The 25,787-nt window shown below is 42.1% G+C and overlaps 1 pseudogene; it reads right to left on the bottom strand.

Moving 5' to 3' along the window:
- Positions 1-513: 513 nt before the first annotated feature.
- Positions 514-25,787, bottom strand: part of LOC133661285 (uncharacterized) — a 34,493-nt pseudogene continuing 9,219 nt past the window's right edge.

Below are 25,787 nucleotides of genomic sequence, written 5' to 3'. Positions count from 1 at the left end.
TGTACTTGACTATGTTTATGTTATTTTTGCAGTCTAAAGAAAACTGTGGTACACTTGAGGTTAATAGTTATTTCTACAGCCTTCTTTCATCTCCGTAATATCCCTAAAATTCATACCATTTTGTCCACCACCGACGCTGAGATTATTATTCAGGTGTTCGTTACGTCTCGTCTCGATTACTGTAACGTGTTACTTTCGGGTCTCCCTATGTCTAGCATTAAAAGATTACAGTTGGTACAAAATGCGGCTGCCAGACTTTTGACAAGAACAAGAAAGTGTGATCATATTACGCCTAGTACTATAATACACCTCATGGTGCAACCTGGACACATCATCAGTGATTCTCCCGGGGTCATAGGGTGTTTCGGGTCTTAATCAAACACCCTCACCCGGGCGACCCAGCCGAGGGTGATCAGTCCCTCGACTTGTGTCCAGGTAGCGCACTACGCCACGCGTCCCCCCTCCTCAACCAGAGCCAACGTGAAGCCTTTTCAGACGCTTCCAAAATGTTTTTTATGGCTCTTCTCCTGTGCAGTCCACAAATCCCAAGGAGCCCCATGACCCGGTGTAAGGACTTGCCTGCAAAACCCCTGCAGCCCACCTCAATAGGCTCGCAGCGGGCCTTCCACCCGTTCCTCCGGCAGTCAGCCACAAGATCTGCGTGCTTCGCTCTCTTCCTTTCCTGAGCTTCCTCCATTCTGTCCTCCCAGGGGACAGTTAGCTCAAGGAGTACCACCTGCTTGCTGGTTCCAGACATCAAGACCATGTCTGGCCGGAGTGTTGTAGTTGCGATGATGTCTGGGAATCGCAACTGCCTTCCCAGGTCAACCAAGAGCTGCCAGTCCCTTGCTGTTGTTAGAAGGCCCCTCTGGGTCTTCTTGGAGGGTTGAGGTTTCTCTCCTGCTCGGACAAAGGCAATTGTGCTCTTGGTTGGGTGTTGCCGCTTACTGGTGTTGATGCCCATGCAGATGGTGTCTGCTATTGCCCGCAGGACCTGGTCGTGGCGCCACTGATACCTGCCATCTCCCAATGCCTTTGAGCAACAGCTGAGGATGTGTTCTAATGATCCTCTTTTCTGACATTGCTGGCACACAGGTGCGTCTATCAGGCCCCAGGTGAACAGGTTAGCAGGGCTTGGGAGGACATCATAAACTGACTGGACCAAGAACTTAAACTGGTGTGGCTCCGCTTTCCAGAGTTCGGTCCAGGTGATCTTGCGACCAGCTATGTGCTCCCACTTGGCCCAGGCCCCCTGCTTGCTCATTCCCACCACTCTGCTGAAGCGAGCCTCCTCCACCTCGGCGCAAACCTCCTCTTGGACAAGCTTTCGTCTTTCCTTTCCTCTGGCTCTGCTGTAGTTTGGTTTGGTGTTGCTACCCAGCCCAGCCCGACCAGTGGCTACGGTTCCCACCAGGGTGCTGTGCCGCAGCCTCGCCTCTGCCCGCTCCACTGCATCCCGGGCACGCCACTTCCTTCCTGTTTTGACCTCCACACCTGCTGAAGATACTTTCCCATCAGCAGAATCTCTGTAGAGCAGGACATCTCTGGCCCGGGAAACTTTGAACTCCTCTGCCAGACTACCGAAAGGAAGCTGCAGCTTGGTGTTGTGCCCAAACAAAGCAAAGCTGCTTAGGCTCCGTGGCAGACCCAGCCACCTGCGCAGGGACGAGCTGATCTTCCTCTCAAATCCCTCCACGATGGTCATTGGGAATTCGTACATTAGCAGCGGCCAGAGGAGACGAGGCAGGATGCCATGCTGATATATCCAGGCCTTGAACTTCCCAGGAAGTCCTGACTTGTCCACAGCTGAGAGCCACATGTTGAGGTTATCGCTGGTAGATTGACGTGCAGCGGTATCCTTCAGATCACCAGTGAAGAGCTTGCCCAGGCTCTTCACTGGCTTTTCTGACACAGATGGAATTTGGGTGTCTGCCAGACTGAAGCGAAAGCGGTCGGTTACCTTTCCTTTTCTTAAGACCAAGGACCTGGACTTAGAGGGCTTGAAACTCATTCTTGCCCAACTAATGAGTCGATCAAGGCCTTGAAAGAGCCATCTGCAACCAGACACTGATGTTGTGGTTACCGTGAGATCATCCATGAGAGCTCTAATCAGAGGTTGCCGGGTGCCGGATTTGGACAAAGGGCCTCTGCACTCTACTTCCGCAGACTTCACAAGCATATTCATGGCCAGTGCAAACAGGGACACAGAGATTGTACAGCCGGTGATGATACCTTTCTCTAGACGATGCCAATCTGATGTTGAAGTGCCAGAGGACACCCTCAGACTAAAGTTGTTGTAATAGTCGAGGATGAGATTGCAAATCTACTCTGGAACGTGGTATCTGCTCAGAGACAACTCCACCAACTTGTGTGGAATTGATCCATAAGCATTGGCGAGGTCCAGCCACAGTACTGTCAAATCACCTCTGTTCTCTCGTGCCTCACGGATCAGCTGTGTTACCACACCAGTGTGTTCGATGCACCCTGGAACTCCTGGGACTCCTCCCTTCTGCACCGAGGTGTCAATATAGGTGTTCTTCAGGAGAAATCCCATGAGGCGATTGGAAACGATTTTGAAGAAGGTCTTGCACTCAACACTGAGGAGGGAGATTGTCCTAAACTGCTCGATGTTCCTTGCGTTTTCCTCCTTGGGAATCCATACTCCCTCTGCATACGTCCACTGCTGAGGTACTTTCCCTCTTTTCCAGATCACCCGGAAGATCTTCCAAAGACGCTCCAACAGGCGGGGACACTGTTTGAAAACCTTGTACGGAACTCCACTTGGGCCTGGTGCTGATGCTGTTCTGGCAGATTTGATTGCCTCTTTAACTTCCTTCAGGGTGGGTTCACTGATGTCGAACAGCGTGCAGGGTTCTGGTGGGCATATGAGGGCTGCACAGTGGCCGAGTTCTTGCTCTCTCATGCCGTCACTGTAGGTGTTCTTGATGTGGAGGTTGATTTCCTCCTCGGGACATGAGAGTTGACCACTGCGTTTCTCTCCCAGCAGCTTCTTTGTGAATCCAAATGGATTTGCAATGAAGGCACTGCGCTTGCGGGCCCTTTCCTTGCCTCTCTTCTTGTGCCACTCGGCACGTCGCAGGGTGAGTAGCCTATCCCTTACCACACCCCTCAGTTCTGCCAAGGCTGCCTTCTCATTCTCGCTTGCCTTCCTGTACTGGCTCCTGAGTACTCTCAGTTCTTGTCTGAGTTGGGAAATCTTGGTTTCCCGCCGGTTTGGAATTGGTGCTGCAGTTGTAGTCTTGGTGGCACGTTGTTCCTTTATGCCAAACCTGTCTGATGCAATGCCAATTATGAATGTGCTCATTGTCTTGAGCCTCTGGTCCACATTACCCTTGGTTGCTTCCAGGGCTGTATTAATATCTTCATCAAACTGTTTCCACTCTGACTCCTTGTTGGCAGCGGGCCACAATATCCGACGATGCTCTGGCGGTCTGCTTTGGGGTTGCGCCGGTGGTGCTTGGAGGTTCTGGGCACTGTGGGGAGTGTCCGGGCCTAGATCCTCCTCCGTCTCATCAGGTGCCGTACAGGGTACTGGCACTGTGCGTTGCGCCACGGGTTTCCTTAGGCAGCCCATCTTGGTCTGGTGTATCTTTAGACCCGTCTGGTTTTTGCAGACCTTGCCACATTTGCAGACTGCACTCGTAGTCAATTGTCCATTCGCAGGGGTCGTTACCAGAAAATCTGTCCGTTCTGTATACTGTATATACTATGAATTGATTTACGTGGACCCCGACTTAAACAAGTTGAAAAACTTATTGGGGTGTTACCATTTAGTGGTCAATTGTACGGAATATGTACTGTACTGTGCAATCTACTAATAAAAGTTTCAATCAAATCAATCAAAACCTTTAAATACCTATATACATATACCTGTATACCTACATATATACCTGCACTGGCTTCCTGTGCACCTAAGATGTGACTTTAAGGTTTTACTACTTACATATATACTAGGGCTGTGAATCTTTGGGTGCCCCACGATTCGATTCAGTATAGATTCTTGGGGTCACGATTCGATTCAAAATCGATTTTTTTTTTCAATTCAACGCAATTCTTGATTCAAAAACGATTTTTTCCCGATTCAAAAGGATTCTCTATTCATTCAATACATAGGATTTCAGCAGGATCTACCCCAGTCTGCTGACATGCAAGCAGAGTAGTAGATTTTTGTAAAAAGCTTTTATAATTGTAAAGGACAATGTTTTATCAACTGATTGCAATAATGTAAATTTGTTTTAGCTATTAAATGAACCAAAAATATGACTTCTTTTATCTTTGTGAAAATACTGGACACAGTGTGTTGTCAAGCTTATGAGATGCGATGTAAGTGTAAGCCACTGTGACACTATTGTTCTTTTTTTATTATTTTTATAAATGTCTAATGATAATGTCAATGAGGGATTTTTAATAACTGCTATGTTGAAATTGTAACTAATATTGATACTATTGTTGACAATATTAATTTTTGTTTCACTATTTTTGTTTTGTTCTGTGTCATGTTTTTGTCTCCTCTCAATAGCTCTGTTTATTGCAGTTGTGAGTGTTGCTGGGTCGGGTTTGGTTTTGGAATTGGATTGCATTGTTATGGTATTGCTGTGTATTGTTCTGTTGGATTTATTAATTTAAAAAATGAATAAAAAAAAATAAAAAAATAAAAAAATAAAAATTAAAAAATAAACTCGATTTTTTAAAAATGAGAATCGATTCTAAATCGCACAACGTGAAAATCGCGATTCGAATTCGAATCTATTTTTTTTCCACACCCCTAATAAATACATATACATATACTTACATATACTAAAAGGTCTAGCTCCATCCTATCTTGCTGATTGTATTGTACCATATGTCCAGGTCAGAAATCTGCGTTCTAAGAACTCCGGCTTATTAGTGATTCCCAGAGCCCAAAAACAGTCTACGGGCTATAGAGCGTTTTCTATTCGGGCTCCAGTACTATGGAATGCCCTCCCGGTAACAGTTAGAGATGCTACCTCAGTAAAAGCATTTAAGTCCCATCTTATCAATCAATCAATCAATCAAAGTTTACTTATATAGCCCTAAATCACGAGTGTCTCAAAGGGCTGCACAAGCCACATCTTAAATCTTAAAACCCATTTGTTCACGCTAGCCTTTAAATAGACCCCCTTTTTAGGCCAGTTGATCTGCCGTCTCTTTTCAGCCCCCCCCCCCCCCTGACCACAGATGATGCGCTAGCTGTTCAAAGTCCGGACCCGGGGTGGACCACTCGGCATTAGTTAGGGACGTCTCTGCACTGCTGACTTATCTCCACTCAAAATGATCCCCTATTGGCCCCACTATGGACTGGACTCCCACACTATTAACTCGATCCACTCGACATCCATTGCACCGGTCGCCCAGGGGGTCCCCACATCTGCGGTCCCCTCCAAGGTTTCTCGTTGTTTCCATTGGGTTGAGTTTCTTCTTGCCCCGATGTGGGATCTGAGCCGAGGATGTCGTTGTGGCTTGTGCAGCCCTTTGAGACACTTGTGATTAAGGGCTATTGTTCCCCAAGGGGATGGGTCAAATGCAGAGGACAAATTTCACCACACCTAGTGTGTGTGTGACAATCATTGGTACTTTAACTTTAACTTTAACTTAATATAAATAAACTTTGATTGATTGACTGATTTGTGTACAGTTCATAAATAAATATGTCTAAATGATGTAATCATCTTCATTGTCTCTATTTTTAATTAGCAAGTGCCAAAAATATCTCAAACTCAATTTAAAAGAATTCAACAGATTTCAATTTAGTCGATAACTCGTCAACTATCAAACTAGTAGTTGGTTGCATCCCTAGTTGTAGCGCCACCTGTTGCTTCGGCGTGCACTTGACCGTACCTATGAATGTGTATTGATTTTTTTTTTTTTTAACTAGCCTTTAAAATCCCTCAAATCCAGGCCAACGTGGGGATGAAGGAACAACAGCCAGCCATAAATAATCTATGCTAATAGGTCTTCTCCAGAGACGCCTGCTGAGTGTTTAATGGTGCTCGCAAACAACGCGTGAGTCCTCCTGTTGTTAAACACAACGAGCGGCGGCGAGACAAAATCCCCGGGCCGCCTCACGTCAATGCAAGCAGACAAGGTCCTCGCCGCATAAATTCATACGAATCACACACGCACACACACACACACACACACATGAGAGAGAGGGATTTCCCCAGACACACAATTGCTGGCGTGCACAAAGTCACATGCCACAACAATGACCAAAGCATGCGCACGTCTGAGGAGATTTATTAACGCAAGTAGACAGGAGGAATGAATTTGGCCTTGCTAAAAGGCATAATGACCTAATCTGTGGCCAGCAGACGATATGACTGATAACATCTGAGGCTACACACACACACACACACACACACACACACACACACACACACACACACACACACACACACACACACACACACACACACACACACACACACACACACACACACACACACACACACACACACTCTTCTAACGTGGCACCCTCCTAAGTGGCAGGATGCGAATGTCTTATAGATGGAGTGTTTGCGTGCTTTGAAGCCAGCTAAAGATGGAGCATTAAAAGAATAAAAAGGCATGTGTTGTGACATATTTTACACCAGCAATGCACACACATACACACATTCTCCCTCTTCCAGGCATTCTATTGAAGCTCTTTCATCCTTTCTTCTCCTCAGTGCTGCATGTATGTCAAGGCCTCTGCTAGTAGATACCAGGGACCTCTTGTGTGTGTGTGTTTGCTCTTTGTGCAACACATTTAATAGCCTGGAGAGGATGTCAGCGTACAGTAAGGTAAATACTGTATTTTCCGGACCATAGGGCACACCGGATTATAAAGCGTACTGCCGATGAATGGTCTATGTGGAGTGGGGCGTGGCCTGCGGACCTACAGCGAAGTGGGGTGTGCCAGGACCGGCTTCGAGATCAGTGACAGGTGCGTAGATGGCCCACCTGGGCCTGGTTATCTAATCACCTGTCGCTCTGTTAAAAGGCAGCAGCCGGGAGGAGAGAGTGGTTGGAGCGAGAGCGACACAGATACGAACCCAGAGAGACAGACTTTGTGCTGAAAAGCAAAAGAATGGAAAAACCCTGAAAATAAACCCATATTACATCCTGAAACCCGGGCTCTCATGTCAATGCTTGGTGGTCTGGAGGACCCACGGGAGGGCAACCTCCAAAGTCTATTTTCAATCTTTTTTCATATATAAGGCGCACCGGATTATTGGGCGCATTAAAGGAGTCATATTATCTTTTTTTTTTTTTCTAAATTGAAAACACTTGCTTGTGGTTTATATAACATGTAATGGTGGTTCTTTGGTCAAAATGTTGCATAGATTATGTTCTACAGATCATTTTCAAGCTGCTTTCTGCGTAGTTTTGTGGGCGGTCTTATTTACGTGGCTCACATTCTGTCAAGGTTTTCCCTGACAGTTTGGTCAAGTTTTAGTTTTCCTCTGCGTTTGTCTTAGTTTCCTGTCTTTAGTTCCTGTCAGCACTCTTATTTTGGTTATTTCCTGATTATCTCCCTGAGTGTTTTGTCCCCTCAGCTGTGGCTGATTGGCACCTGGCCACACCTGGTGCCAGTCAGCCAGCTGCTATTTAAACCTGTCCTGCCCTCCAGTCACGGCTGGATCATTCTGTTTCTGTCAGAGTTTGTTGGTGGGGAACCCCAAGATGCAGAGATGATGGCAGGCGTTGAACAGGAAAACATGATTTAATTCAGCTCTATAGCAAAAAACAAACAAAAGGGAACAAACAAAAGGCGCGCACAAGGCGGAGAACAAACTAGGCTATAAACTAAAATAGCACAAAGGCTAACTGTGGACAATAAACAAAAACACTTACTGTGACATGAAGGAACTATGACTAAAGCGGAGTGGACAAAAGTAGACGGAGCTACAACGACAAATAGGTAGAAGCTACAGGTACAAGTGACAAGTGACATTCAGGTAGACACTACAATGACAATGATCCAGCCGTGACTGGAGGGCAGGACAGGTTTAAATAGCAGCTGGCTGACTGGCACCAGGTGTGGCCAGGTGCCAATCAGCCACAGCTGAGGGGACAAAACACTCAGGGAGAAAATCAGGAAATAACCAAAATAAGAGTGCTGACAGGAACTAAAGACAGGAAACTAAGACAAACGCAGAGGAAAACTAAAACTTGACCAAACTGTCAGGGAAAACCTTGACACATTCGGCAGCGTCTTCTCCCCGTCATCTTTGTTGTAGCGGTGTAGCGTGCAAGGACGGGAGTCGAAGAAGTGTCAAAAGATGGAGCTAACTGTTTTAATGACATTCCGACTTTACATAAATCAATAACGGAGCAGCATCTCCTCATCCGGAAACAACAACAAGGCCGGAAATGTGTCCCGTGAAAAACTGTCCGACCGGAATCTCTAATAACCAAAGTTCCTTGGGTGAATTGTGTAAACTCACTATACCGGTATGTTTTAGCGCTTTCATGGCGAGTTTATTGACAGATATAAGTAAGAACTTTACACTACTTTATATTAGAAATGGCAACAGAGGAGGATGAATGTTCCATAATAAGAAGATAGAGAAAAAGAAGAAGCTTATCGAATACGGAATCGGCACGGACTACAAAGGCGGACGCGCGCAATTTTCCAGGATTTATGCAGATCCCAAATACAGATCAGCTGGTACCACAAAGTAAGACAAGCTGCTTTTGCATAATATTGTGTCTTCCCTTATACACACACCATAGTAATACTCGTATGTTGAAACACAATACAATCTTAAGCGGTGCGGCTTCATAGCTTACCAAAGTCGTACTTAAACATTTTGATAGATTTTTGAGCGCCGTGTATAATCTTCTATATTTTCAATGGAACATATAAAATGTTGGTGTTGTTTACTTGAGTCATATTGCCATCATATTGCACTCTATAACGTAGCTCTTATGTTTGACTGCCATCTACTGGTCACCTTTATCATTACACCATATACCAAATAAAATTGCTTCGAGGTCGGTAAGCAAAACCAGAATCATTCCGTACATTAGGCGCACCGAGTTTTAAGGCGCACTGTTGAGTTTTGAGGGGGAAAAAAATATTTTAAGTGTGCCTTATAGTCGGAAAAATATAGGTAAGTATTTCATGCCCTGCTGATTTAGTAAGATTTACCCCTTACAAACATATAAACAGTCCGGAATTGTTTATGGTAGATGTATTGTTACAGTGTAATAATTATTGTTACCTGTGGTAATGCCACTATGATACAACATATGTATTATAATCCTTGAACAAAGTTCACACTCATGTGAATAATCACTGAATGGAGAACTGGGGGTGGGATTAAATAAATTATCTTCTTCCCACTCCCTTTCAGGCAAAACTGGACAATCATGCATTACATACTATGCATTACCTTTCGCACTATATTAATTTATATTATTATGTGTTGTCAACGTTGTACTTTTTTATGTCATTGCCTGAAATAAATAAATAAATGAAAAAATGAAATGAAAATGAAATGAATTGTAACAGAGAGACAGAATGGAATGATAGGTAAGGTTATACATTACAGTAATTTTTATGTGACGAAGGGAAATAAGTGTTTGATCCTCTACCAAAAAGCACCCATTTTAGCTCCCATTGACTGGTTGTGTGTCCTTGAAGCACATAAATTAGTCCCGTCCCTTTGGGGAATAACTCCAACTTGTGGAAACAGAAATATTCTCTTCTATTTAAACCTTTCCTGTTACGACCTGTAGGGCAGGCCATTCTTGGTTTAGTTTTTGGCTTCACTTCCTGTTTTTTTTGTATTCTGTTGCAGTAGCTTTATTCTGATTCTGAGCGCTTATCTCCTCACCTGCGGGTTGTTTGTATTGATTTTCTCATCTGGTGTTAATAAGCACCAGAGGGCTATTCAAACCAGTCTCCCAGTTGTTGGTTGTGGGATAATTGTCTATGTAAGTCGGAGGTACAAACATGGTTAGTAATTCTTTGGACATTCTTGTTTTTTGTATTATTTTTGTGTATTATTTTGTTTGAAGCTTCCCTAAAGCTTACATTTTCAGGCACAGTTGATCCCTATGCTTTTTCTGTGCTATCCCTTCTGCACTCGGTTTGTTCTTTTGGAGTTTTGAGCATGAAATACTCTAGCCAGTAATATCTCTCCCAACTCGATTGTGGCAGTTGACAATTGCACACGTTGTCTGCAATATGATTATCACTGAATTAGGGTTGTAGAGTAAACCATTTTTTTGTGGTTAGAGTGTTCGCCCTGAGATCGGTAGGTTGTGAGTTCAAACCCCGGCCGAGTCATACCAAAGACTATAAAAATGGGACCCATTACCTCCCTGCTTGGCACTCAGCATCAAAGGTTGAAATTGGGGGTTAAATCACCAAAAAATATCCCTGGGCGTGGCCACCGCTGCTGCTCAGGGGGTGATCAAGGGTGATGGGTCAAATGCAGATAATAATTTCGCCACACCTAGTGTGTGTGTGACAATCATTGGTACTAATGAATCATATTCGGTACTATACCGCCTCTAAAAAGTAAACAGAAATGTTAAAAGAGAAAGTAGGGAGATATTAACAGTAAATAAACAAGTGGATTAATAATACATTTTTACAGCTTGTCCCTCATAATTTTGACAAAATAATAGAATGATAAATGACACAATATGTTACTGCATATGTCAGCAGCTAAAATAGGAACCTTTGTTTGCTTACTTACTACTAAAAGACAAGTTGTCTTGTATGTTCACTATTTTATTCAAGGACAAATTTGCAATAGTTAACATACTCTACCGTTCAAAAGTTTGGGGTCACATTGAAATGTCCTTATTTTTGAAGGAAAAGCACTGTACTTTTCAATGAAAATGACTTTAAACTAGTCTTAACTTTAAAGAAATACACTCTATACATTGCTAATGTGGTAAATGACTATTCTAGCTGCAAATGTCTGGTTTTTGGTGCAATATCTACACAGGTGTATAGAGGCCCATTTCCAGCAACTATCACTCCAGTGTTCTAATGGTACAATGTGTTTGCTCATTGGCTCAGAAGGCTAATTAATGATTAGAAAACCCTTGTGCAATCATGTGCACACATCTGAAAACAGTTTAGCTCGTTACAGAAGCTACAAAACTGACCTTCCTTTGAGCAGATTGAGTTTCTGGAGCATCACATTTGTGGGGTCAATTAAACGCTCAAAATGGCCAGAAAAAGAGAACTTTCATCTGAAACTCGACAGTCTATTCTTGTTCTTAGAAATGAAGGCTATTCCACAAAATTGTTTGGGTGACCCCAAACTTTTGAACGGTAGTGTATGTTTAATGTACAGTAAGATTTATTTTTAAAATAAAGCCAATAATGCAAATTTTTGTGGTCCCCTTTTATTTAGAAAAGTATAGAAAAGTATCGAAATACATTTTGGTACTGGTACCCGTACCAAAATATTGGTATCGGGACAACACTACACTGAATTAAGAATCAGCAACAATGAGCTTGTTTACAAACAAAGCCTACCAATATGACTAGCGGCAATGCATTGTGGGAAATGTAGAAAATTCCGAAGCACTCTCCAGTCCGATTATCAAGAATTTTGATGTCGCACTTATATTAAAAAAGGCTGTAGATTCTACAGTGTACAAGCTAGATATTCATGGTGTGAATATGTGTCTGTAAACAATGTTTTAGCGACATCATACATGCAGACCAGAAGTAAGTCACACCTTCTTCCTCATTTTCTCTCCCACACACACACTCAGTGGCCTAGTGGTTAGAGTGTCCGCCCTGAGATTGGTAGGTTGTGAGTTCAAACCCCGGCCGAGTCATACCAAAGACTATAAAAATGGGACCCATTACCTCCCTCAGCATCAAGGGTTGGAATTGGGGGTTAAATCACCAAAAATGATTCCCGGGCGCAGCCACTGCTGCTGCCCACTGCTCCCCTCACCTCCCAGGGGGTGATCAAGGGTGATGGGTCAAATGCAGAGAATAATTTCGCCACACCTAGTGTGTGTGTGACAATCATTGGTACTTTAACTTTAACTTTAAGTATTATTTGAAGTAACCCCAGATTTACACTGCATGACCTCGGTGTCCTCAATAGTGGTTACGGCCTTTGCCCCGCGTATATTTAGCGCTATTTTACAGCAACGCCATGGAAACCAAAGACTTGAATGGAAACAGAAAGAGTCACATTTCGCATCCAATATCTGCGGTGAGGAGGTGAAACGGCACCACACGCAGAAGCCTCATGATTGGTTTGTGTGCAAATATAGTGAGTTATACACAAGTAAATGTTAAAAAGTGATTTTAATCATACATAAAATACATTTATAACACAATTTAATGGAAAAATATTAATATTTATTGCATGTTTTTTTTGTTTTTTTCCATTCTGACAAGTGAGGCTCCGGCTCACCTATCTTCCACCTTTCCTGCTGTTCGGCCCCCAGACCGTAGTAGAGGACCACAGGGAAAACATTCCCTCCAAGGCCGATGTTTTAGTTGGGTGTAACACCGATCACTTACACGGTTTCGGCTCGGAATGATAAGGCTACCAATTTGTGAACATCTGGTTACTCTATGATTAGTTTTACAGTACACAACCGAACCCGTTCATAGCTCTAATAAAACTGACACATGATCCCGCTTGCTCTTGTGGTAAATTATACCATGTACCATTTTCTAATATGATCGTGAACTAGCATGTGTTTGTATTTGGTCACAGAATCCTTTAGAGGATTATTCTACTAAGGAAATATGCCCTTAGATCAGAGGTGTCCAAAGTGCGGCTCGGGGGCCATTTGTGGCCCGCAGCTAATTGTTTACCGGCCCGCCACACATTCTGGAAATACTATTGTAAAAATAAAAAAGAACATTAAAAAAAGTGGAATGAGGTGAAATCTAATGAGAAAAAGTTGCAATGTTGACACAAAAGCTGCCATGCAGGCTGTTTTTTTTTCTTTTGTCTTTCTTCATTTTTCTTTTTTTGCCATTGCTCAAAAAGAAAAAAAATCCATGTTATAATGAATTATTTTCAGGGCTCCAATTACTTCAAATATTTCACTTTAAAATGTTTTATGTGGTAAATATTGCATATATTGTGTAGTAGCCATATAAAAACATCAAAGTTTTCTTTGACAAAAGCGCATAAAACAAACAAAATAATAGTTCCGGCATAAAATTGACAGATATATCTGAAGTTGATCTCGTAACTTAAGTGTTGAAAGTAAAAGAAAAACCTACTAAATGATAAATGATAAATAAATAAAATAATATAATAAATAATAAAAATGTATCACTTTATGAGTGGGGCACCTTTTGGATCCCAAATATATTTTGTGATTTTTTATTTATCTTTTCACTGTGATTACTCAAAAATATTAAAGACTTAAAATCAATGGTGTCCTGCATTATTGATCTTTTAGGGCTCTAATTACTAAATACTGCATATTTTAGTTTTACTATAAAAAAAACTAAGTTGTTTTTGACAGAAAAGCCATAAAACATTTTTTTAAATTTGTATTACTTTATATCAACTTGAAGTTAATATAGAGATTTACTGTAAGCGTTAAATAATAAAAAAAAAAATGATAATCTGACTTATTTTTAACATTTTAATGACTGAGACCCTTCATGGTCCCTGGGACCCCTAAAGGTAAAATAAATTAAAAAAATGCATATATTTCGTTATGGTTTGAAAATTAAAAATATCAAAATGGCCCCCACATGCTTTAATTTTTCCGTATGCGGCCCCCAGTGGAAAAAGTTTGGACACCCCTGCCTTAGATAGATTCAATAGTGCACATGTGCATCACAAGCTCTCTAGAGAGTGGTGGCTCTGGCACCCATGAAATTGGAATCTTTAAATAATGCAGGTTTGGATTTCAGGAGTAAGTGTAAAGACATGAGCAACATCTGGTAGGAAGCCCTCACAGGTAGGAGTAGAAGATAGGGGTCGGAGTTCGCCCGACTCAAACTGATCAGAAGAATAATGTCAGGGAAAGATTGACTGGCCAAACAACAAAGGCTTCGAGGCTACAGTTACGAAGAGTGGGGGTCTTCATGTATGGGGCATTTAGGCACAGTTGTCCGAGAGGACAATAGAAGAGTAATCAGGCCCATTCTGCAGTTCCAGTCTGAGGCTCGCTGAAACAAATCAAGCATTGGCGTCTTCTTGACTCATCACCCATCACAGGATCATCAAATATACAAAACTCTTCCGCCCTGAGATCGGTAGGTCGTGAGTTCAAACCCCGGCCGAGTCATACCAAAAACTATAAAAAGGGGACCCATTACCTCCTTGCTTGGGTTGGAATTGGGGGTTAAATCAGCAAAATGATTCTCGGGCATGGTCACCAAAGCTGCTCACTGCTCCCCTCACCTCCCAGGGGGTGGAACAAGGGGATGGGTCAAATATGCAGAGGTTAATTTCACCACACCTAGTGTGTGTGTGACTATCAGTGTTACTTTAACTTACTTGTCCACTCACTCACTGACGTCACTCACACTACACACTGCCGTTCTTGCACCCACACATACACTACCGTTCAAAAGTTTGGGGTCACATTGAAATGTCCTTATTTTTGAAGGAAAAGCACTGTACTTTTCAATGAAGATAACTTTAAACTAGTCTTAACATTAAAGAAATACACTCTATACATTGCTAATGTGGTAAATGACTATTCTAGCTGCAAATGTCTGGTTTTTGGTGCAATATCTACATAGGTGTATAGAGGCCCATTTCCAGCAACTCTCACTCCAGTGTTCTAATGGTACAATGTGTTTGCTCATTGGCTCAGAAGGCTAATTGATGATTAGAAAACCCTTGTGCAATCATGTTCACACATCTGAAAACAGTTTAGCTCGTTACAGAAGCTACAAAACTGACCTTCCTTTGAGCAGATTGAGTTTCTGGAGCATCACATTTGTGGGGTCAATTAAACGCTCAAAATGGCCAGAAAAAGAGAAGTTTCATCTGAAACTCGACCGTCTATTCTTGTTCTTAGAAATGAAGGCTATTCCACAAAATTGTTTGGGTGACCTCAAACTTTTGAACGGTAGTGTACACTAGTCTCATAACACCTGCCTACCCTGTAAACGGCAAGATCCTGAACCCCCAGGTGTCGAAGCGCTTTGAGTACCTTAAAGGGAGAAAAGCGTAAACATGTGAGCTTGATCATTATTAGGGTTTCTGTTGCTCCGCTCTGCTCTGTTCCGGCACCGGGCTCAGCTCTAGTAGGCTGGTGACGGCAAATATCTATTCCTAGACGTAAATAAATCTGTTCCCTTCACTGGCAGCCCATTCCATCAACCCCACGGTGTATTGACAGCGTGAAACCAAGATGAAAAAAATGCTCTATGTGAATTACACATGGCAAGGTGTATAGACTGGGATAGCACCACATGTAGCAGAGTCAATAATTCAATATATTCATATATATCATTATATTCAAAAGTCAATCATTTGGTTGGTACGAGACAAGATGTAAATGCCCATGTAAGCACAGCAACTCGATCCTGTTGTCATATATGTTAGCCTTGTTCCCTATTCTGCCTCTGTCACCTAGTTGGGCCATGTGGCATGCAAAGCTGCACGTGTAGGTGCAAACACACATTTTGTGACATAACAGGCAAAAAAGCAAGTTAGCACAAAGACAGTGCGTGCGTGTGTGTGTGTAAAAACTAATTGGCGCAGCACTTTAAGCATCAGAGAGGACTGCCACAGACAATCCCAGTCAATTTTCCCACTCAGTGGAGAGAGCCAAGGCATGCTCAGACATTGTGCTTTATCTCACACGGGCCCTTCAGACCCTCTGCTCTTTTTGCTCGCATCGCGGAAGAGGGTAGGAGTGTACAAGTCAAATCCGCCGGGACAAAAAGGCACAAAGGGGTGACGGGAAGTGGGGCAGTGCTGAGAGACTTAAAGGCCTACTGAAACCCACTACTACCGACCACGCAGTCTGATAGTTTATATATCAATGATGAAATCTTAACATTGCAACACATGCCAATACGGCCGGGTTAACTTATAAAGTGCAATTTTAAATTTCCCGGCAAACTTCCGGCTGAAAACGTTTCGATATGATGACGTTTGCGCGTGACGTCAACGGTTGAAGCGGAAGTATTCGGAGCCCATTGAATCCAATACAAAAAGCTCTGTTTTCATCTCAAAATTCCACAGTATTCTGGACATCTGTGTTGGTGAATCTTTTGCAATTTGTTTAATGAACAATGGAGACTGCAAAGAAGAAAGTTGTAGGTGGGATCGGTGTATTAGCGGCGGACTACAGCAACACAACCAGGAGGACTTTGAGATGGATAGCAGACGCGCTAGCCGCCGACCTCACCTTGACTTCCTCCGTCTCCGGGCCGCCGACCGCATCGGTGATCGGGTGAAGTCCTTCGTCGTACCGTCGATCACTGGAACGCAGGTGAGCACGGGTCGTGATGAGCAGATGAGAGCTGGCGTAGGTGCAGAGCTAATGTTTTTAGCATAGCTCTGTCGAGGTTCCGTAGCTAAGTTAGCTTCAATGGCATAGTTAGCAACAGCATTGCTAAGCTTCGCCAAGCTGGAAAGCATTAACCGTGTAGTTACATGTCCAGAGTTTGGTAGTATTGTTGATCTTCTGTCTATCCTTCCAGTCAGGGGCTTATTTGTTTTGTTTCTATATGCAGTTAAGCCCGATGCTATCACGTTAGCTCGGTAGCTAAAGTGCTTCACCGATGTATTGTCGTGGAGATAAAAGTCACTGTGAATGTCCATTTCGCGTTCTCGACTCTCATTTTCAAGAGGATATAGTATCCGAGGTGGTTTAAAATACAAATCCGTGATCCACAATAGAAAAAGGAGAGAGTGTGGAATCCAATGAGCCCTTGTACCTAAGTTACGGTCAGAGTGAAAAAAGATACGTCCTGCACTGCACGCTAGTCCTTCACTTTCACGTTCCTCATCCACAAATCTTTCATCATCACTCAAATTAATGGGGTAATCGTCGCTTTCTCGGTCCGAATCTCTCTCGCTGCATTGAAAACAATAGGAAAATGTGAGCAGCCCTTCCTCCAGTGACGTCACGCTACTTCCGGTAGGGGAAAGGCTTTTTTTTATCAGAGACCAAAAGTTGTGAACATTATCGTCGTTGTTCTATACTAAATCCTTTCAGCAAAAATATGGCAATATCGCGAAATGATCAAGTATGACACATAGAATGGATCTGCTATCCCCGTTTAAATAAAAAAAATTCATTTCAGTAGGCCTTTAACAATTAGCTTTGCTTTGATTAGGCAAATGAGTCAAAGAAGTTTGAAATGGTTTGACGTTGTGGTAAAACGTGTCATCCACTAAGTGCTGTGGAACCCCTTTATGTCCACGACCCTTGGTTTGGCTCACTCACCTCGCCATTGCTTGCACTTTTACTTGTGACTTTCTCCAGGGACATAAAGAGAATGGGAAATAATATGGAAGTCATATTGTAGCAAAATGATGTGCAGAAGTGTATCTCAATCTGTGCGCGTGTAATCCAATTTGCAGGTACGTGCGTACTAACTGTATGTCTATCTGTATATCAATCTGAGGGAGTGTATTCGGATCAGCGTACATGTGCTCTAAGATGACTGTCTGTCCCTAATCAGAAAGAACCTTCGATAGGCTGTCTGCACACGTGACTTTTGTGCAGATTGTATTGCACGCACCCGCGTCAGGATGTGCGTGCACAAGTTGTTAACACGCTCGCAAATCTGGATGTGCGTGCTTAAATCTTACACGGTAGAAGTGTGGCAAAAGTCATGTGGAGGTAGACGGCCTATTGAGGGTTTTTTCTGATTAGGGACAGAGAGTCAACTTAAAACACACGTACTTGTAAGTCAGGGGTGTCCAAAGTGCGGCCCGGGGGCCATTTGCGGCCCGCAGCTAATTGTTTACCGGCCCGCCACACATTCTGCAAAAATTGCAAAATTGATAATATTGCAAAAATTTAAAAAAACATTTTAAAAAAGTGGAATGAGGTGAAATCTAAAAAGAAAAAGTTGCAATGTTGACACAAAGCTGCCAAGCAGGCTGTTGTTTTTGTTTTGTCTTTGTTTATTTTTATTTTTTTTGCCATTGCTAAAAAAAAAAAAAAGACTAAAAATCTATGTTATAATGAATTATTACTCAAAAAATATCACTTTAAAATGTTTTATGAGGAAAAAATATTGCATATATTGTTTTGGTTGCCATAAAAAAACATCAAAGTTTTATTTGACAAAAGAGCATAATACAAACAAAATCGTAAAATCGACAGATATATCTGAAGTTGATCTCGTAATTTAAGTGTTAAAAGTAAAAAAAGACTAATAAAAATGTATCACTTTATGAGTGGGAGCCCTAAAGGTTAAAAAAAAAAATCCATATATTTTGTTAAGGTTTGAAAATGAAAAATATCAAAATGGCCCCCGCATGCTTAAATTTTTCCGTGTACGGCCCTCAGTGGAAAAAGTTTGGACACCCCTGATGTAAGTAGACAGATTGGGCTCCATTACTCTGGAATGCCCTACAGTTAATCAATCAATCAATCAATGTTTATTTATATAGCCCTAAATCACAAGTGTCTCAAAGGGCTGCACAAGCCACAACGACATCCTCGGTTCAGATCCCACATAAGGGCAAGGAAAAACTCACAACCCAGTGAGATGTCAAGATGAATGACATCTAGGGGAGACCGGATGCAATGGACGTCGAGTGGGTCTAGCATAATATTGTGAAAGTCCAGTCCATAGTGGATCTAACATAATAGTGAGAGCCCAGTCCATAGTGGGGCCAGCAGGAAACCATCCCGAGCGGAGACGGGTCAGCAGCGCAGAGATGTCCCCAACCGATGCACAGGCGAGCGGTCCACCCCGGGTCCCGACTCTGGACAGCCAGCACTTCATCCATGGCCAGATAGAGATGCTACCTCAGTAGAAGCATTTAAGTCCCATATTAAAACTCATTTGTATACTCTAGCCTTTAAATCTGCCCCCCCTCTCCTTTAGGTTATCAGGTAACCACAGATGACACACTAGCTGTTCAAATTCGGGGCCCGGGGTGGACCACTCTTTTGTGCATCAGTTGGGGACGTCTCTGCGCTGCTGACTTGTCTCCACTCAAGATGATCTCCTGCTGGCCCCACTATGGACTGGACTCTCACACTATTCACTAGATCCACTCAAAATCTATTGCACCCATCGCCCGGGGGAGGGGGGTTTCTCATTGTATCCCATTGAATTGACTTTTTTCTTGCCTTGATGTGGGATCTGAGTAAAGGATGTTGTTGTGGCTTGTGCAGCCCTTTGAGACACTTGTGATTAAGGGCTATATAAGTCAACTTTGATTGATTGATTGATCTGATTACGCACACTCTGACTGACACATGCATGTGTACAGATTGAGATACAGGTTCGCAAAAAACTTTGCTCCAATAATACTTCCATATAATAAGCAATCATTTTTTATTTTTTGTATATAATTTTCACTAGATTACTTTGGTTTCATTAGATATCTTATACTCTTATCTGACAAAGCTGTTTTGGGTAATTTTGTAATTAAATGAGTGCTTTTTGATAGATGTTCTGGTATTTTTGTTATGATCCGTTGCCCGAATCATGTTTTGTTTGGTTTTCGACTACCTTTGTTCTGTTTCAGCACCCCTGGGTTTGTGTGTTTTTGGTTACCACGGGTGCTAATTAGTGTGTGAATGTGAGTGTGAATGTTGTCTGTCTATCTGTGTTGGCCCTGCGATGAGGTGGCGACTTGTCCAGGGTGTACCCTGCCTTCCGCCCGATTGTAGCTGAGATAGGCTCCAGCGCCCCCCGCGACCCCAAAGGGACTAAGCGGTAGAAAATGGATGGATGGATGGGTGCTAATTGGCAGAGGTGTGGACTCGAGTCACATGACTTGGACTCGAGTCAGACTCGAGTCATGAATTTGATGACTTTAGACTCGACTTGACAAAATGTAAAGAGACTTGCAACTCGACTTAGACTTTAACATCAATGACTTGTGACTTCACTTGGACTTGAGCCTTTTGACTTGACATGACTTGCTACTTTCCCCAAAACCCAAAGCTTAAAAAGTTATTTGGGAGCGCTCCGTATCATTCATTTTGTACGTGTCTGTCTGTCTATCAGCGTGTGTGCTGCCTGTCAGCTGGTGTGCTGTCAGTACAATAGCCAATCAAATTAGTTATACGTTGTATTCATCACACAGCATTGATCCAATCAAATTGCAGGACAACCACCGAACAAGAGTTGTCAAACAATGCGGCAGAGAGAAACAATTATGCCAAAGTTGGTTTCGTTCGGGTATAAAAACTACGACTTGGTCAACAAAAAACGAATTGCGTATGCAAATCACGCAGTTCGAATATTACAGACGCAACAACTTCCAACTTCGTTCGATATTTGAAGTTGCCCAAAGAAGGGTCAGTTTTGAATGTAAGATAACGTTTATTGGCTAAGTAACATGACTTTTATTTGCTGTGTAGTTAAATCAGTGAGGCTGTAAACTCACTGCTAACGTTATAACCATAGACATGTTTTAAGGGTACGCAGCATCGAGCGCTACTGCCTACTGGCGCAGACGAGACGCGGGGCCGCCATCTTGGAGTGGTGATCCGCTCCACTCAGTGCAATTCATTTGTCAGGAGCAATGAACTGTCAGCGCATTTAATTCATTTTACCTCACTGAATACCACTGATTTTCACGCGGTTTTTTGTCATACGTGTAGCTATGATAACGGACACATGTTTTGGCAAGTTTTATTATTCATAGTTTGCTTAACAGTAATATAATATGCTTATACGCTATAAGTGACCAGACGTCCGAGATCAAAACTGGGAATATAATCCCAGAGAAGGGGGAAAAAACGGTAAGCTATTTTTAAATTGAAGAAACAATATGATTAGGTTATATATACATGCGTATATCCTACATAAACAATGTATGAATACATTAGATATCTATATATCTTAGGGACCTATAGACTGTATCTCTGTTGCTGCAGCAGCAGAGAGTTTATTCTGTCTTGACACTTTGTATTGATATTTTGTATTACATTCTTCCCTTAAATGATCATGTTTACAGTGATTGTTATGTATGTATTTTTTATGTATGTCGCTTTGGATAAAAGCGTCTGCCAAATACTTAAACATATATAAACACCTGAAAGTCTTTATATCAGCTAAAACCACCAATTTGTTTCACTACATTCAGAATAAAACCAAATGCTGTTTTACCCAACAATGTTAGTATTTGAATATTGTTACTTGAAGACTTATTCCTGGTTACAATTATACTGTTAAGAAAGTATTGTCTTATATTTTGCCTAAAATGAGAATGCATCATAATCAGTGGCGGCTGGTGAATTTTGTTTTAGGTGGGGCTGAAAGTTTGTAAACCAAACCCCTGTAGGGGCGTCATCCTCCCCCAGAAGATTTATTTGTGATTTTCACATACAAATATTGAAGATCTTTGCTCCTTCTCAACTCTGTGGTAATATTATTTTTATAAAATACAACCAATAGTATGTTAATGTTTGTTTTTGCAAATGTGTTTATTCTGTAAAGGAATGAGTTAAATGTTTAAAATTGTTTAAACTATTAAAATTACTGTTAATAGTGCTATTATGAATTGCAATGTCAGCACTATTTTTTTTCTTGCAATTTCAAATGCATTTGTTTTAATAAATAAATACAGCGTTTTAAAAGCATACACAATCTGTGTAAAAATATTAGTCTGTGGTTAAAAGGACTTGAAAGGACTCGAAACTCAAAATGCAGGACTCGGGACTCGACTTGAGACTTTCCAGTCTTGACTTTGGACTTGACTCGGGACTTGCCTGTCTTGACTCGGGACTTGACTCGAGACTTGAGGGCAATGGTCATGGCACCATTCCCAAATTATGTGGGCTCTATTGATAACCTCACTAACAACTTTAACGACACCCTACGCGACACCATTGATAGTGTAGCACCGCTAAAGCTAAAAAGGGCCCCTAAAAGGCGTACCCCATGGTTTACAGAAGAAACTAAAGCCCAGAAATTATCATGTAGATAGCTGGAACGCAAATGGCGTGCGACTAAACTTGAGGTTTTCCATCAAGCATGGAGTGATAGTTTAATAACTTATAAAAGCATGCTTACCTCAGCTAAAGCTAAATCTCATCCACCTCAACAAAAATGATCCTAAATTTTTGTTTAGTACAGTAGCATCGCTAACCCAACAAGGGACTCCTCCCAGTAGCTCCACCCACTCAGCAGATGACTTTATGAATTTCTTTAATAAGAAAATTGAAGTCATTAGAAAAGAGATTAAAGACAATGCATCTCAGCTACAACTGGGTTCTATTAACACAAATACGACTGTATATACGACGGACACTGCCCTCCAAAATAGTTTCTCTCTCTTTGATGAAATAACATTGGAGGAATTGTTAAAATGTGTAAATGGGACAAAACAAACAACATGTTTACTTGACCCAATTCCTGGGAAACTTATCAAGGAGCTTTTTGTATTATTAGGTCCATCAGTGTTAAATATTATAAACGTATCACTTTCCTCTGGAACTGTTCCCCTAGCATTCAAAAAAGCGGTCATTCATCCTCTACTCAAAAGACCTAACCTCGATCCTGATCTCTTGGTAAACTACCGGCCGGTGTCCCACCTTCCGTTTATCTCGAAAATCCTCGAAAAAATTGTCGCACAGCAGCTAAATGAACACTTAGCGTCTAACAATCTCTGTGAACCTTTTCAATCCGGTTTCAGGGCAAATAACTCTACGGAGACAGCCCTCGCAAAAATGACTAATGATCTATTGCTAACGATGGATTCTGATGCGTCATCTATGTTGCTGCTTCTTGATCTTAGCGCCGCTTTCGATACTGTTGATCATAATATTTTATTAGAGCGTATCAAAACGCGTATTGGGATGTCAGACTTAGCCTTGTCTTGGTTTAACTCTTATCTTACTGACAGGATGCAGTGTGTCTCCCATAACAATGTGACCTCGGACTATGTTAAGGTAACGTGCGGAGTTCCCCAGGGTTCGGTTCTTGGCCCTGCACTCTTTAGTATTTACATGCTGCCATCATGCTATGGTGACATCATACCCAAATACGGTGTTAGCTTTCACTGTTATGCTGATAACACTTAACTCTACATGCCCCTAAAGCTGACCAACACGCCGGATTTTAGTCAGCTGGAGGTGTGTCTTAATGAAATCAAACAATGGATGTCCGCTAACTTTTTGCAACTCAACACTAAGAAAACGGAAATGCTGATTATCGGTCCTGCTCAACACCGACATCTATTTAATAATACCACCTTAACATTTGACAACCAAACAATTAAACAAGGCGACTCGGTAAAGAATCTGGGTATTATCTTCGACCCAACTCTCTCGTTTGAGTCACACATTAAGAGTGTTACTAAAACGGCCTTCTTTCATCTCCGTAATATCGCTAAAATTCGTTCCATTTTGTCCACAAGCGATGTTGAGATCATTATCCATGTGTTCGTTACATCTCGTCTCGATTACTGTAACGTTTTATTTTCGGGCCTCCCTATGTCTAGCATTAAAAGATTACAGTTGGTACAAAATGCGGCTGCTAGACTTTTGACAAAAACAAGAAAGTTTGATCATATTACGCCTATACTGGCTCACTTGCACTGGCTTCCTGTGCACCTAAGATGCGACTTTAAGTTTTTACTACTTACGTATAAAATACTACACGGTCAAGCTCCTGCCTATCTTGCCGATTGTATTGTACCATATGTCCCGGCAAGAAATCTGCGTTAAAAGAACTCCGGCTTATTAGTGATTCCCAGAGCCCAAAAAAAGTCTGCGGGCTATAGAGCGTTTTCTATTCGGGCTCCAATACTATGGAATGCCCTCCCGGTAAAAGTTAGAGATGCTACCTCAGTAGAAGCATTTAAGTCTCATCTTAAAACTCATTTGTATACTCTAGCCTTTAAATAGACTCCCTTTTTAGACCAGTTGATCTGCCGTTTCTTTTCTTTTCTTTTCTACTCTGCTCCCAACCCGGGGTGGACCGCTAGCCTGTGCATCGGATGGGGACATCTCTACGCTGCTGACCCGTCTCCGCTCGGGATGGTTCCTGCTGGCCCCACTATGGACTGGACTTTCGCTGATGTGTTGGACTTTCGCAATATTATATCTGACCCATTCGACATCCATTGCTTTCGGTCTCCCCTAGAGAGGGGGGGGGGGGTCACCCACATATGCAGTCCTCTCCAAGGTTTCTCATAGTCATTCACATTGACGTCCCACTGGGGTGAGTTTTCCTTGCCCGTATGTGGGCTCTGTACCGAGGATGTCGTTGTGGCTTGTACAGCCCTTTGAGACACTTGTGATTTAGGGCTATATAAATAAACATTGATTGATTGATTGATTGATATGTATGTATATTTATGTATATGTATATACATACATACTTTCGTACATATCCATCCATCTATTTTCTACCACTTGTCCCGTTCGGGGTCGCTGGAGCCTATCTCAGCTGCATTCGGGAGGAATATATATGTATATGTATATACGTATACATATATAATTATATATGTGTGTATGTATGTACAAAACCCAAAACCAGTGAAGTTGGCACGTTGTGTAAATCGTAAATGAAAACAGAATACAATGATTTGCAAATCCTTTTCAACTTATATTCAATTGAATAGACTGCAAAGACAAGATATTTAATGTTCAAATTGATAAACTTAATTTTTGGGGGCAAATAATCATTAACTTACAATTTAATGACTGCAAACCATTGTAAAAAAATTGCAACAGGGGCATTTTTACCACTGTGTTACATGGCCTTTCCTTTTAACAACACTCAGTAAACGTTTGGGAACTGAGAAGACCAATTTTTTAAGCTTTTCAGGTGGAATTCTTTCCCATTCTTGCTTGATGTACGGCTTAAGTTGTTCAACAGTCCGTGGTCTCCGTTGTCGTATTTTATGCTTCATAATGCGCCACACATTTTCAATGGGAGACAGGTCTGGACTACAGGCAGGCCGGTCTAGTACCCTCACTCTTTTACCACAAAGCCACGTTGATGTAACACGTGGCTTGGCATTGTCTTGCTGAAATAAGCAGGGGCGTCCATGATAACATTGCTTGGATGGCAACATATGTTGCTCCAAAACCTGTATGTACCTTTCAGCATTAATGGTGCCTTCACAGATGTGTAAGTTACCCATGCATTGGTCACTAATACACCCCCATACCATCACAGATGCTGGCTTTTGAACTTTGCGCCTATAATTATCCAGATGGTTCTTTTCCTCTTTGGTCCGGAGGACACGATGTCCACAGTTTCCAAAAACAATTTGAAATGTGGACTCGTCAGACCACAGAACACTTTTCCACTTTGTATCAGTCCATCTTAGATGAGCTCAGGCCCAGCGAAGCAGGCAGCGTTTCTGGGCGTTGTCGATAAATGGATTTCGCTTTGCATAGTAGAGTTTTAACTTGCACTTACAGATATAGCGACAAACTATAGTTACTGACAGTGGTTGTCTGAAGTGTTCCTGAGCCCATGTGGTGATATCCTTTACACACTGATGTCGCTTTATGATGCAATACTGCCTGAGCAATCGAAATATTCAGATTCTCTGAATATTTTGATGATATTACGGACCGTAGATGGTAAAATCCCTAAATTCCTTGCAATAGCTCGTTGAGAAATGTTGTTCTTAAACTTTTGGACAATTTGCTCACGCATTTTTTCACAAAGT

This window comes from Entelurus aequoreus, linkage group LG12 (genome assembly GCF_033978785.1).
Source record: "Entelurus aequoreus isolate RoL-2023_Sb linkage group LG12, RoL_Eaeq_v1.1, whole genome shotgun sequence".
NCBI classification, from domain to species: Eukaryota; Metazoa; Chordata; class Actinopteri; order Syngnathiformes; family Syngnathidae; genus Entelurus; species Entelurus aequoreus.
Note: the sequence above shows the minus strand (reverse complement) of the source record. Positions and strands in the feature narration are given on the sequence as shown.